At 34.2% G+C, this 16,404-nt stretch overlaps 1 protein-coding gene across 2 annotated transcripts in view; it reads left to right on the forward strand.

Annotated features, from left to right (window-relative positions):
• Positions 1 to 3,965: 3,965 nt before the first annotated feature.
• Positions 3,966 to 16,404, forward strand: part of LOC123864263 (ecdysone-induced protein 74EF) — a 278,255-nt gene continuing 265,816 nt past the window's right edge. For both annotated transcript variants that reach the window (XM_045904567.1, XM_045904569.1), the window contains exon 1: positions 3,966 to 4,150. The gene's annotated coding sequence lies outside the window, so the exon portion shown is untranslated. The remainder of the gene's footprint in view (positions 4,151 to 16,404) is intronic.

Raw genomic sequence — 16,404 nt, forward strand, 5'->3', positions numbered from 1 at the left:
GTAGCCCCCGGGATATAAGTTAAGTCTGTACTAAATTTCGTCAGAATCGGTTAAACTGTTGGGCTGTGAAAAAGTAGCAGACAGATAGATAGACACACTTTCGCATTTATAATATTAGTATCGAAGTATCGACGAAATCACACCATATTTTAAGTGAAAATGTGGTTTGTACTTCAATCACGCTGCAACGGAGCAAAAAATCCGATCGATATAGTTACATAAGGATCTGGAGAGTGTATTCTACTTTTTATCCCCAAAAATTAAAGGATTCCCACAGGATTACAAAAACTTGAATCCACACAGACGAAGTGGCGACCCACGGACGTAGAGAATGTGGAAAATAATTTAAAAATAAAAAGTGAATTTCAATCGTTAAAATGTGGTGTGATCAATCATTGATGTAGATGTGATACACTCTATGGGAAAAAAGCTTAGTTCTATGTACCTACTCTTATAGTCATAAACTGAATTCCACGCGGGCGAGGTCCCGGCTCATTTCCCGGTAGGTGCAATTCATGAATTTATGGTTTCTAAATTGTCTCTGGTATGCTCTGGTGGGAAGCTTCGGCCGTAGCCAGTTACCACTGTACCAGCAAAACGTACCGGCAAGCGATTTAACTTTCCAATACGTTGTCGTATATAAACCAAATAAGGGGTTGGTATGGGTTTAATAAAAACTTCCATATATCCCTTCCCGCGTCCATCTTAGACTGCATCATCACTTACCATCAGGTGAGATTACAGCCAAGGGCTTTGTAATCGATAAAAAAACTTCCGCTATAAAAGGAAAATTTCAAACTAAAACAGAATCTTCCTTTGGCTCCTCAGAAGGTATTATTTTAGTTGAAATTCCAAGGCGAAAACAACAATACTCAGCGCATATCCACTTTAATTACCTACATCAAAACACGCCGAAGGTGGCACATTATCGTGGCATTTATTAAAAGTGGCAACACAATGCAATAGGTAGCGAGCTGGTGGCAGAAAATAACTAAACTTTTACAACTTTGATTTTTCCAGTCCAAAATATTGAATACTATGACATTTTATGAGTATTAAATTTTCAGGAACGTCATATTAATGAACCTACTCTGCTTTTTCAAAGTTTTTTGACCTCAAATTCTAGTGTTTCTGATAGACACCTCTTTTAAATTTTTGGGTATAAAATAAAATACATTCACAAAAAATAAAATACATATTTTTTATCCATCATCTATTTAAAAAATATTTTCATTTCATTTTTTTTGCATTAAAATATCTCAAAACAAGATAAACGCAACTCATTAGCTCCTTAAATACAATAGCAGTGACGCAGAGTGGCGGGATAAGACAGAGTTGCCTTGAGTGACACGTTTCCCGCGCGGCCTCGCTCGCGGCTGACGTTCGTCGGTGATCGTCGGCGCTCGTCGGCGTTCGGCGACGTGGTTCGGCTAACTTCAACCAGCTTCCAGTATCGACCAGAGCAAATGATCTGGTCCTTACACTGATATTTCCACTAGCTCCTCAACTACATAATATCAGTGACGCAGAGTGGCGGGAAAAGACAGAGTTGCCTTGAGTGACGCGTTCCCCGCGCGGCCTCGCTCGCGGCCGACGCTCATCGGCGCTCGTCGGCGCTCGGCGCTCGGCTCGGCTAACCTCGGCAAGCATCGGATGTCCTCGCTACGCCATTATAGGGTCAACTTTACACTTATCGCGTGGAAAGAAACGTGACTCTCGAGGAAACTAGCAATGTTATCTTTCAGGCTTAGGGATTTCTAGAAGCTAATCGCACGTAGCGCTTTTATTTCATAACTAGCCGAGCCAGACCGGCTTCGCTCGTGTGGTTTTTTTTTAATCGATGAGGGGATAGAATTTCCAAAAATTCTGACACGTAGGTTAATACTTTTTCATTTTTGCCCGAAAGCTCAAATACGAATTTTGATAAATATAGTCCTAAAAATGATTTTCATAAAAACTTTCACCACCTACTTAACCTTTCTTGATGGCCGCCAAAGTCATAAAAGAAACCTACTGTTAAAATTTAAAGTTTCTAACCCCAGCGGTTGGCTGTACGTTGTTTGATCAGTCAGTCAGTCAGGAATCAGGACAAGTTTTTATATAGGTACATAATGTTTAGATGACTTCGATGCCTTAAAATTAGGTTTTTAGATGGTATAGACTGTAGAGTGGAAGCTCGATGCCGCTCGCTGGCGTTCGCCAGATCACGTACCATCTTGATGTTATCGGTTAAATCGATGTCATCGTATCTCGCCACAGCTTTATAAAGCCAAAAGTACAATAAACTACTAAAAGCATTAAAATAAAGCTGAATTCAACATTAAAATATTTGAATACTAGATGATGCCCGCGACTTCGTCCGCGTGGATTTAAGTTTTTTGAAATCCCGTGGGAACTCTTTGATTTTCCGGGATAAAAAGTAGCCTATGTGCTAATCCAGGATATTATCTAACTCCATTCCAAATTTCAGCCAAATCCGTCCAGTAGTTTTTGCGTGAAGGAGTAACAAACATACACACACACACACACACACACACACATACAAACTTTCGGCTTTATAATATTAGTGTGATTAGTGTGATAGTGTGATTAGTGTGATAAGTGTGATTGACAAGAACCTACACAGTAACCTAAATATTAAAAAAACTGAATATTGACAAGAATTTACATTGTTAAGCCATAAAATATAATAAGTTAATTATTAATAGATGAGATGCACGCATTGTAATAACTTTTGGAATATAGCAACAAAAATTGCTAATTATTTATTTATTATCCATGCATTTTGTGTGATCTCCTTCATAGCTCTACGATGAGCGTGTAGAGTCGCCTTTATACAATTTAATTGGTACGAAATTCGCTTTTATTTATCTAATTGAACGCGAGCACGACGCGGCGCTGCGAAAGCAAAATGGATTTCACTGCAAAATAGAATGTTGCATAATGCACGCTTATTGTTTTCAAACGACTCACTATAAAACTTTTTGTTAGTATTTGGTATAGAACTTTATATATTGAGCAGAGGTTAATCCATTGACTTTAGACCCGCCCCTGAGGGTTAATCAGAATATAATCAGTTAAACGAAACTGTAGAGTTGAGAATATTGTCGGTTTCGAGGGTTTTTCAGAAACAGTAGGTGCTGATTTTCTTTGTGATGTTAGAATTTCACTGGAGTTCAATAGCGATCAAAGCTTTCTTCACAGAATACCTTGAACCTTACACCTAGATAGAAAAAACAATACCTAGGAGTTGAAATAGTTGCTGGCCACGAGGATTTTCTAAAAAATATTTTGGCTTTTTAATGCGATGGTAGAATTTAGGTGGAGTTAGTTAAAGCCTACCTCGGCTTTGAAATACCTGCACCTACCTTATTAATGAAAATATGGAGCGAAGAATATTTATGGCCTCGAGCATTTTCCAGAAACATTGATTTTTTATGCGATGGTAAAATTTAGGTGGAGTTAGTTATTATCGGGCAAAGCCTACCTCGGCTTTGAGGACCTGCAGACCTTGAATTTAGTAGGAGGAAACGAAAATATGGAGCGCAGAATCTTGATGGCCACGAGAATTTTCCAGAAATAATTTTCTACGTGATGGTAGAGTTTGACTAAGATTGTTTTAGCAGTCAAAGCCTTCCTGAAGTATGAAAACCTCCAAAACTTACACGAAGGTGAGGAAAACGAAACTGTAGCGTTAAGAGTGTTGACGGCCTCGAGGGTTTTCCAGAAACAGAACTGATTTTCTACGTTCCAGTATCGTGAAAGTGGTTATTACGAACGGTCAAAGCCTCCTTTAGGTTTGAAGACCTTCGGGTCACATACGTAGGTACAAGGACACAAAACGGCACTGAATCAGCTCCCAGTTGACCCGATTCATTTATTTCATGGTATGATAAGTTCCGAAGTTCGTTCAGGCTCGGCCACGGGGCGCCGCCGCCGCACCGCCCGGTTCAGTGACTCGAAGATCGCCGAGTTGGATGGACGTACGTTGTGCGTTCCTCTCGAAGTGTGTTCGAATGACAGTGACTAAAGTGCTGTGCTGAACTAAACGGATTATTTTTCTGTACTATTTATATTTATTGTTCGTGTTTTTTGGATATTGTGTGTGTGGACGGATTCTTTTTATCAATTGGATTGCATTTTGGATGCGGTGAGTGTTATTTTTTTTTAAATTTAACCGTGGATTTCCTGTGTGGTGTTACAGGTTATGTTTACATGCTGAAAATGTGATAATATGCGCCGCACCAATTGATGTTGATATAAACCTACTTATGCACATAGGTACGTACCTATATAATATCATAACGCTACATTAGTTAATGTTAATTATATATTAAGTTTACATAATAATTTTTGTATACTTATATTTTTATTACGTACAAAATCTATAAATCTATAAAAAGTGGCGATAATATTGCCCGATTAGTGAATTAAAAAATATTGATATACTCATAATATTTTATAATACACGATTTTTTTATATTATACTTCCAAAACTACACTTTTGATGGTAATTGAACTACACTTTGGAAATAATACATAGTATATATTATATTATTTAGTACATAAAAGAAAAATATAATGATCATTTTATGATTCAGCGTTTTGCAGTGATCTTGAATTCAATTCCAGGATATAAGCGTTCAAGGTTTTATCTGCTGTTTTACATAATGTACTTAGCTCTATATAGTATATATAAAGACTTTGTATAATGGTATAAATGAAAAATAAATATAATGCCTATTTAAAAAAAATATTTTAAAACTTTAAAATTTTCTTTGGATATTATAGTCTTATTAAAAATGAAACTAGGTAAGTACATAACAAATATTAAGTTAAGTAGAGTCATTATATTATACAGCTATTTTTATATAGTTAATATACATAATTTAAAACTTCAAGAAAAATCCGCTAATTGTAGTAGGGCTGAAGCAGAGATAATAAAAGGTACCTATAGTATTTTTAACAAAAAAATAATACAGAAATTCATTAATAATTAATATAAAATATTAAGTAGGATTTTCTTTTACAACAATCTCTTGCTAACATGTTTACAAACCAAAAAGCTTTGGGGCTTTGTTTTGTTATTTTTGAGGTTTTATCCTGTCCCTTCCGGGTAAATGTGTAATGGCCTTTACGACTACCATTACTGCCTTCATGTTTTATCTCTGACCATCATAATAATATTATCATGATATTATTTTATTCAAAATATGTATATTTAAGTCTTGATTTAAGTATAAAAATACTCATATTTTTTCTTATGATATTTTTTATTTTTTTGGGGTTTGTGCAGTGCAGTAAAATGTTGTTATTTCATGTCTTATTTATTTTGAATGTAGAATTAAGTAGATTCTTCTAGATTGTGATTATCTTTGGTAAGTGCGTAATAATATTACTAAGAAAGGGGAGGGGGTGAAAACGATGGGTATAGAGTTTTCTTTTTTTTTTCATTTAAGTAGGTTTTACAGGCTTGCGCTGAACTACAATCACACCTAATAGTAAGTGGTGATACTGTCTGTATCTGGTATTTGGTGGTTTACGAAGCCGACTTCACGTGGAATTAGGTTTTTAAAAAATCACGTGGGAACTTTGGATTTTTCGGGACATTATGATGTTCATCCCCGGGATGTAAGCTATGTCTGTACCAAATTTCGTCATAATCGGTTAAAAACCAATGGGCCTTGTAAAGCTAGCAGATAGACAAACAGACACACTTTTGCATTTATAATATAAAATAAAGTATGGATTAACATGGTTAAACGCAAAATTATGCTTTGTCCTTGCTGAATATATTGCGCAGAAGATTTTTGTTTTAAATATTCAGTTATGTATTGCGTGTGATATTATATTGTTCTTCGCAAATTCTGTGGGAGTACGAAACAAAGATGCTATAAAAGTCAGCTAAGCGAAAAAGAAAGCTAATTCGTGACTTGCAGCGCATTTTATCACACAATAATTTTCTTTATATAATTTACTAGCGACCCGCTTCGGCTTCACACGGGTTATTACAATTTCGGAGGGATCTCTAATATTTTTGAAAATAATATATATAGCCTATGACAATCAGGAATAATGTAGTTTTCTACTGGTGAAAGAATTTTTAAAAATCAGTTCAGTAGTTCCAGAGATTACTTCCTACAAACAAACTCACAAACTTTACCTCTTTATAATACTAGTATAGACTAGTAAGATCAATAGATGATGCCCGCGATTTCGTCCGCGTGAAGTTAGGGTTTTTAAGAATCCCGTCTGAACTCTTCAATTATTTTTCGAAATAGAAAGTTGCCTGTGTTACTTTCCAGGTCTCTACCAACATTCGTGCAAAAATTGCTTAAATCTGTCGCTCCGTTGCGGCGTGGTTGAAAGACAAACCAACAAATAACACTTTTGCATTTATAATATTCGTAAGATACAATATTAAATGAATATACTCTTTTCTATCACAATACTATTAGGTATTTAAGAGTTTTTACATTTTTGTTTTTGTTTTTTCTAATTGTAGAAAAGTTATGCTAAAACAGTAAAAATCTATGCTATTTAACGATTTACATAGTGAACCTTGTATTCCTTAGAGCAATGCAGTACAACTTACATGATTCAATAATTAATGCTCTTAAGATTATTAAATAGCACTTGTTTCTAAAGATAATAGTATCTATGTAGAGTTAGGGTTGGCAAGCAAAAGTATAAATCTGAAAGTTTAGATTTAGGGCTTTGGCATTGCAAAAAATTTTTTTACTGTACAATATGAAATGTAAATCATATGATATATGAATGAAAATGTAAATATGAATTTAAAATAAATCAGCTATTGATAACATCACACTCTTCAATATGGTTTTTGTTGGCTTACACCTGAACCACTCGAAAATGGTTCGAAAGATTTTGATTTTTGTTACAATCTATAGAGATAAAAAGGCCGTGTAAACAAAATTCTGGTTTTTCACGGTGAAAAATTTAGGTGTGAAGATGGAAGTTTTATGAGTAATTTATGTCTTTTGGTAGAGAAGATGAAAGTATAGACGTACCTATCGAAAATAAGGGCTGTGAAAATCTATTACGAATTGTATACGTAACGAGAATATTAGTTAATGGACAATAACTGAGACAATTGACTTCCCTAAAGAAAATGCGCAAATCACGGAAGACCGCCTGAAGGGAAGATAACGATGCACTTATCATTATCACAATACACGGCCTTGCCCTTATCACGTAATAGCTGGTGCACCTCTCTCTCTGACCATCTTGATAATTCAAATGATAGACAGAGACGACGCTTAACCGCAGGTTCGAGTTTGTATCCACGACGTAAATATACTATCAGTAGAAAATTGCAAATAGTTGCAGATGCAATACAATCAACACAATATATATTCCAGGGTTGTGACATACAAAAGTCACAACCCTGGAATAAAGTTGTGTTTTTGAACTTTAACGGTTAATTAATTGGAACAAACTTTAATTGATCGGGAAACTTGATTACTGATTTAAATAATAAAATCCAAGATTAAAAGTGGTTACTTAGCATATTTTTTAATTACCAATATATGTTTATTTTTTTTAATTACCATTATGTGCCAATATTATGTTAAAACAAACTCGTTCTGATATTTTTACCCTGTAATAAAAAATGAAGTTCACAGCCCTGAAACAGCCATTATGAACAGTGATATAAGAACCAGAGATTCTTTAGAACAAAAATATAAAATTATGAAAGTCCTTAAATTATTCTATTATGTATAATAATGCTATTATACATTATCATTTATCAACTATCTCTTAGACTGCTAAGATTATGTTAAAATCACAATCTGTTATGTCATTTAAATAGAAACAAATAAACATGAACTAATAAAAGTATTTTTATCGAAAGTTAATTCATATTTTAAAGGTTTTTCCATTGTTTTTGTCGCTGTATATGATTCACGTCCTTCGTAAGGCCATATTTAGCGAGCACATGAAAACAACTGGACGCTGTAGATCAAGCTAATAGATGTATAAATCAGAGAAGCTTCCGCGAACGCAGTGAAAGTGCAGTCAGATATTACGTGGCGCTTGTAACCGCGGCGTAGCTCGCGCCAAACTTCTAGCACGATCTACTCTCTACCAGATTTAGTGTTGCCATTTCTTTTTAAATTTATATACTAGCGCTTGGTTGCAATCAGTCAAGGCAAGTGATGATGCAGCCTAAGATGGAGCGCGGTTGCTTAGAAGATGCCTATTCACTCTTGACTTCAAGATACCCATATAAAATCGGAGGAGAAAACTGCTGCTCGAAGGGGCTATATCCTAGCAGCTCGAATTAGAAGCAAGGTTTATTATATCCCAAAGGGAAGATAAGTATCCTTTCATCCTTTCCAATGCCACGCGTAGTACTAACTAGGCTGGTACTTATACTACAATAGAGATAAAAAAGCGAAAGTATATCTATCTGTCTGTCTGTCTGCTATCTTCCGATTTTGACCATTAATACAGAGATAGCTTGCATCCCGGGGAAGGATATAGGCTACTTTTTATGCCGGAAAATCGAAGAGTTCGCATGGAATTTTTGAAAAAACTAATTCTACGTGGCTGAAGTCGCGGGCATCATCTAGAACTCAATAAAAGTAAAACAAGTTACAGAATTGGCTTCATCTTACTCATCATACAGTAAGCTATATTATGGGTCATAAAACCCCAACATGGTGGACGTGACGAACAAAAATACGCAAAGATAATATAAAAATAACATACTATAATAGATCCACTTCAGTATCAAACGAAAGGTTTTTATTGAATAGATTCCGAAAATAATATATTTAGAAGAAAGTAACTATTTTTTTGCAATAGTATTTTTCGTAGAGTATTAACTTTATCTTGTTTACTCTTCCATTGTGTGCCAAATAAGTAAATAATAAAAAACTTTTGGGAGAGCATTGACCTTACAATAATGGAGCGTATTTTTTACATTTATCTTTTAGAGGTAATTAAAGAACAAAGTTTATCAAAGAAAACTGCCATTTATAACTTATGTGTTACCAATTAGTTGAAAGATATTGTGTGCACCAAAAATAAAATGTACCTACAGATCAAGTTTAATAAGTACATAATGAATGTACTACTAGCCAATGCCAACGACTTCATCTCAGAATGGCTCTTTCAAAATCAATGGACTTCATCATCGGCCAGGCTTTTGACGGCTGACTGAAAGAAATTTCGTAGATTGATTAATTATAAAAGTTGAAATCAGCCCATTAAACTTACACGAAACATTTCACCGCGGTTAAAAGCCTCATCTGGTGACAGAAAGGCTGGCTCAATTTTTTCGCAAAGGATCAGCCTGGCTGTCCAACGCGGAAATGCAGCCAGTCTTGGCACCATTCCACGTGGGCATGATGAAAAATAAACCACGTTTCATCCGTATGATATTTTTTGTGATCTTTTCAAATAAAAAAACCACAAAATAAACCACAATTAAAAAAAAAAACAACGAAAAATAAACCACATTTTATATATATGATTTTTTTTGAAAAATATGTATCTATCTTCCATATTGCTAGCTTGTCAAAAGATTACAGAAGATTATCTACCTAAATTGGTTATATACATTTCAACCACTAACCGTTGAGCTATTGAGATTTGAAACATAAGTATATTATTATGCAAACAGGTTACCTAAAGTTATCTAATAGGAAATAATAACAGCATAGTAAAAACTAATATATATAATAAACGATACAGTATCAAAGTTTAATTACTATTTATTTATTTTATCGTAAAAAACAAGTAGTTAAATTAAAAATCTGCGATTTAAATTAATCTTTGAACATATCAAAGGTTAGGGGCAGTTTTAAAATTTATTATTCAACATGTTTTTAGTAATAAAGCGCAAAAATAATTCAGCCATTAAACAGAAACTCAAAAACATGTTTCTTATTAAAATTACTTTTATATCATCGAAATTATCTGTCTGTTAGTACTGAATTAACCATTACTTCGGAATGCTTTGTCTGATACCTACCTAGTTTGTTTTTTTCGATTTTACACTTATTCAGTTAGGTTCAATCCCCAGTAGGTACCTTTAACTTTTGAGAATTATACATGCGTTTAACAGAGCTCTCTCCGTCACTTACTCCATACAATCGTAGTTCCAATTTCATTTGAATATTAAGCAACCAAGTCCATGAAATTTCGCAGACATATTCTAGAAACTAATATCTGTGCCTGTGGTGTTTTAGATTTTTCTAAAAATATGTAGTTTTAAAATTACAGGGGCTCAAAGATTTGTATGTGAATTTTTAAGACCGCGTAACTTTGAAACAGAATATTTTAACAGAAATCTGGAAAACCACAGGCGTAGATATTAGTTTCTAGAACATGTCTGCAAAATTTCATGGACTTTGGTTGCTTAATATTCAAATGAAATTGGAACTACGTTTGTATGGATCGAGTGACGGAGAGGCCCTTCTACCACTTGCTTAAATGGTGAAGGAAAACATAGAAAAGAGACTGTAGGTTCTAGTTCTTCAAAGAATAGATATGCTATAAGTAATCAAGGTCCCCAGGTCGTCTGCAAAAATTACGCTTAAAATAGTTTAGACTAATCCCCAAATAAATAAAGCCCACGTAATAAAATAAATAACTCGGACAGTCCTAATTCTAATCTAACAGCGCCAAGGTCTGCGAATTTTTCTCCAATACGGTCTCCTTGACACACATTTTGCTGTGATGCGCCCGCGAAAAACTCCGACATAGTAATATAATGTACATGTATATCTGTCTGTTATGTTGCCAGATTAGAAAAATGTAGTATTTATTCAAATGATTAGAAATTCTTCGCAGTTTGTCTAATTTTCTTTTATTACAGTTGATTTCTCATTCATCAAATTAATTTTAACCGACAGTTAAAGACGTTTTGGCAGATTTCCAATGCAAATATTGACCTAAACTTATTCTTATTTATATATAGGTAAAATATAATATTATTTGGCGATTGAAAATTTTTAAATAACCCCAACGATCGACAATGAAATTATGTTTAGGCTTTACCTAATCTATCTACAAAATTGAAACATTAACCCAAATTAAATGACTACGAATAATTTCATCGTTCTAATTCCGAACGTGTCTCTGAGATTTGTGGTAGGTAGGTAGATACCTACTTGAAATCTAGGCGAAGATCGGCGCATCCTATTACGTGAAATGGGGACGAAAAAGTGTGTAGGTAAAACTGATTGAATTTATGTGTCCCAAATTTCGTTACAAGTGTAAATTAAAAATTTATAACACCCCCAAGTAAAGGTTACAGTAACTAGAAAGGAGCTGATAACTTTCAAACGGCTGAACCGATTTTCTTGGATTAAGTATAGCTAAGAACACTCTCGATCAAGCCGCCTTTCAAAAAAAAAAAAAACTAAATTAAAATCGGTTCATTAGTTTAGGAGCTACGATGCCACAGACAGATACACAGACATACACGTCAAACTTATAACACCCCTCTTTTTGGGTCGGGGGTTAAAAATGGATTAGACGGATGGGCTTAAAAAACGTAACAGACATACACTTTCGCATTTATAATTTAAAACTAGATGATAACTGATGCAGGATTTAAGTTTTTTTTTTCAGTGAAAAACACCAATACGTATTTAATTGCCACCAAAAGTGAAAAAAATGAAACCGACAATGCTGTATGGGCTTTCGGTCTTTACCCATAAAAAAGGGTTAAATAAAAAAAAACACGACAACAAGTAACAACAAAAATCACTACTTTGTAAAGACAAGAAATGGCGTTCTAAAATTAATTTATTACTAAAAAGCTTCAAACAATAAATAACGGGTTTCATTGTTCCACGATCCTAAAGCACGCCTAAAGGGTTGTAACTTGCGCCTGCTATCACAATGTCGATATTTACGACATTTTAGTTTTACGACGATACACCGTTGCGTTGAAACAATATACCTTCGGTGCTTTGAAAGTACCTAAACTTTCTTTAGTTTTTATGACTCGGTGATAAATTCTATTTGATATTTTAGTTTCAAAGTTGTAGATGATGAACGATACGAAGCATTTTCAAAAATAAATTTAATATTTTTTCCGCGATAATTTTCAGAAGCATGTCTGTATGTTTAATAAAAAAATTGTAATAAGTAAGAATGTTAGCTAGGGCTGCTAAGCATAGTCGAAATGTCGATAAATAATTAGAAATGTTTTATAGACTATTTCTACTGATGATGTTATTTTGTATTTAAATATTGTATTGATAATAAACTGTTATTCTTCTGCTTTATTGCTTCTGTTAAAAAATTATAAGAGCACCAAGAAAGTATATTTTTGTTTTTTGTTGAATAATACATTATTTTAGATTAATTAAATAAGTCTGTTTTCTAAGTTTACGCAACATTTCTAATGTGAATCAGTTTCTCTTAGCCACAGTTTAGCTACCGTACAGTGAAAATTGAACGTACATACTTGTATTACACAGTTGTGACATCACATCACACATTACATTTCTCGCAAGAAGTGCAAAATATGTCATCTAAAACATTTCGCGCGTAGTAATAATTTCAATGTCATATACATTACAGAATCGGGCATTCCAAACTGAATGGTCGCTAAACTATGACAAGTTATGTAAAACAGTACGATTTCTTACGAAGGTAGATACATCGGCGAATTTCGACTATCTTCGCTGTCCAATTAAAGTTGATCCCCCCGCCCTCCCGCGCGTCTTTACATTGAAAACAAAGGTGGGAGCGATAGTACTATCTCAGAGGTCACGCTGCACTGGGCGTCTGGTAACCTTGGCCTACTTCGATAGCACCCGCACCGCCCCTCGGATATATGTTGATAATATTGACTTCCTAATAGACGTAGCTTGTCATTTGCAAATGTAGATACCTAAGTACATACTTTATATTCATTGGTAAAGATTACTACGATTACTTCAATAAATCATATTTTGGTTAAATTGAGGTTATACTATGTAGATGAATTTCTCAATGACAAAGTTTCTTTTAAGCAATCGGCTATGCATTCAGTCCCCCAAATTTTTCACATTTAAAAATGGCACCCTACAGCCGCCATATTAAAATTTTTTCAAAAATTTATAGCCAGTGTCACTCGGCTGATATACGGATTCTAATGATACCCTTACATCCAAATCTGTATAGGTATTTAGAAGTTATAGTGGAATTAAGAAACTCACATACATACACGAACCCCGAAACATCACTCTTCTTTTTTGGGCAATCGTTTAATAAAACCTTCAATTGGAAAAAAATATTCAAATGCAGAATTAAAAAATCCGTTACCTAATTACCAACATTACACAATAATAAGTAATGATCTTAGTTATTTGAGCTCAAGTCATGAAGACTCGGGAAAATTCCATTACCTTCATTCGTGCTAAAGTCAGCAAAATTATTTCAAACTTCTAGTAACTATCACTGCGTCGTGTTTCTCATTGCTGAGGGTCATGCTCATGACCTCTTTCCATTAATGACATAATGGTAGGAGATTTCTGGGGATAGTAATGCGGTGGGTTTCCAGATCCTTCTGCATACGAGCCGACTAAGAGATTTAAGGTTTTTTAACAGAGGATTTCTTCTAAGGTTTAACAATCATTATTTAAAAAAAAACATATGGTAACTAACCGATAGCCTAACAAGGTGATAGTGGTTAGGATGTCAGCGCCCAGTCGTGGGTCGGAGATTCGATCCCGGACTCGCACCTCTAACTTTTTGGAGTTATGTCACTTGCTTTAACGGTGAAAGAAAATATCGTAAGGTAACTTGCATCATACGAGTATGTGCCTAAGAGTTCTCCATAATGTTCTCAAATGTTTGTCAAGTCTGCCAATCCGCACTTGGCCAGCGTTGGAGTCTAGACTCTAGGCACAGTCAAACCCTTCTCATTCTAAGAGGAGACCCGTGCTCAGTAATGGGCCAGCGATGGGTTAATGTTGATGATGAACTGAAACCAACAGGTTAACATGCTCGACAGCTACAGAGGAAACGGAAGAGCCAAACTCCAACTCTTAAAACACATTTTCTCAACATAACTCCAATTCTACCAAATTGGCAGTCAAGAATATGTCAAGAATTTAGTGAATAATTGTTTTCGTTAGATGTTTTTGCAATGCAAACATTCGCCCAAAGTTATTGTTATCATTACGATAAATATACACAAACATGTCCAAATACTTTTGTCAATGTCTTTTTATACAATTACAATTAAAATAACAGGTCAGCAAAAATCTTTCTCTATGCTATTCTCTCTATTAAACATGCCTACTAATAATATAGGTTGTCAGATTTTTATCGATAATAATATTTTCTAATCACTATTTAAAAATTCTAACTTTCTAAAAAATACCAAACATTATTTCACTTTGAAATCAAAAATGGAGTAGCTATTAATATTATAAACAAACTTTTGGCAGAAAATACCTACTTTACCTTTGTTAGTATAATAAAGTTAGTTAGTAAAAAAGTTTCGTGATTCAAAAGGGTTGACTCTCATTTGAATATTAACGAATCAAACTCGATTGTAAATAATACGTTCGAGGAACTTCTGATTCTGATGTCATATTAGTTTAAATATGTCTGTGGTTTTCCAGATTTCCGTTAAAATATTCAGTTTCAAAGTTACATGGTCTCCAGAATTATTTAGACGCAAATCTTCAAACTCGTGTAACTTTATAACTACTTAGAAATTTTTTCAGAAATCTGACAAACCACAGATATAAAGATATTATTTTCTAGAACGTATATATGAAATTAATCGAGTTTGATTGGTTAATATTCAAACGGAACCAAACTACTTTTGTATGGAACGAGTGACAGGTGGGACCATCTTTAAAAATAAATGGAAGCTAGAACCTAGAGCCATGGTTGGCGGGAAATCTGATTGCGTGGAAAACTAATTTGTACTATCAAGTTACGTTACATGTACTCGACCTTAGCTACAACGTCGATGTAAAACAACCTTGATCTCTAGCTGTTACTGAAAAATGCTGCATTTAAAACACCCGACTTATTGTCTTGTAATACAACATCCTAACACAAACAACAGACGACCTTATTCCCCCCAAATAGAGTTTATATCACTTTAATTACAGTTTCGTAGACCTTGACGCCTGGCCTTGCCTCTATCTGGCGTCCGCTCTTTCCGCCTTCGCCGAATCAATTTGAACGTTATTATTTTTATGAAGTCATTTAAAAATATATATATTAGGTACCTATTGTAGTTGTAAATTGTAAACTACTGTTTTTATATGTCGGAAAAACTTTATTCATTGTAAATCGCCGAAAAACTTTTAGACAATCAAAAGCTTTTTACGTCCATAATTTTTTAACGTAAAGAGTAAATAAACTTGAAAAGGCTACAATCCAGAGCAGTAACTAAATCAAGTTGTTTTTTTTTTTTAAAGAATGTTAATGGAACGCAGAGGTACCTATTTAAAAAAAGAACGTGAAAAATTATTAAAAGTTACATGTTCATTTACGATTGACGTAGCTGTCGATGACGGCCTTGGCCTATCCCGAAAGGAGTTAAGAAATAAACAAGAAAAGCTTTTTGTTTTTATATTCAGATAGAACCTCTAAATATAAATTGTGGATATACCTCGGTAAGAATATTATTATAAACAGCTCTGTCTATTTCGGAACTTACTATCTATTGGCATGTCAACTAATGTCAGCCCAAGATTCGCTATTTGACAGACTCAAACTAAAAAGTTTCTGGGTGATAAAAAGCTACCATAAAAGCTACCAAAAAATTCATGGACCCACCAAACAGATGAAATAGTTTTTATTTCAATATTAATAATTATTTATTGACACGTCTGCACGAATAAAAAGCTACCAAAAAGTTTCGTGTCATGGCTGCATCGCGTAAAATAAAACAAACAATGAAACAAATCTATGAACCATATTCAAATAAAATTTAATCAGCTGTTTTTATGGTTAAATTATTTATTGATATGTGTATATGTTTCGATCTTCATTTTTTAACCCCCGACCCAAAAAGAGGGGTGTTATAAGTTTGACGTGTGTATCTGTCGGTGGCATCGTAGCTCCTAAACTAATGAACCGATTTTAATTTAGTTTTTTTTGTTTGAAAGGTGGCTTGATCGAGAGTGTTCTTAGCTATAATCCAAGAAAATCGGTTCAGCCGTTAGAAAATTATCAGCTCTTTTCTAGTTACTGTAACCTTCACTTGTCGGGGGTGTTATAAATTTTTAATTTTCAGTACACTTGTTTAAAGAGTTCTCATTTCAAAAATTTTGGCTGATAAAAAGCTACCAAAAAGTTCCGTGTCACGGCTGCGGCGCGTAAATTAAAAAAACAAACGAATCCTCGCCAATCTATGACCCATATCCCAAAATATATGAAGCGACGTCGAAAATTCGCGTACGAATG

Source organism: Maniola jurtina, chromosome 4 (genome assembly GCF_905333055.1).
Source record: "Maniola jurtina chromosome 4, ilManJurt1.1, whole genome shotgun sequence".
Lineage (NCBI taxonomy): Eukaryota > Metazoa > Arthropoda > Insecta > Lepidoptera > Nymphalidae > Maniola > Maniola jurtina.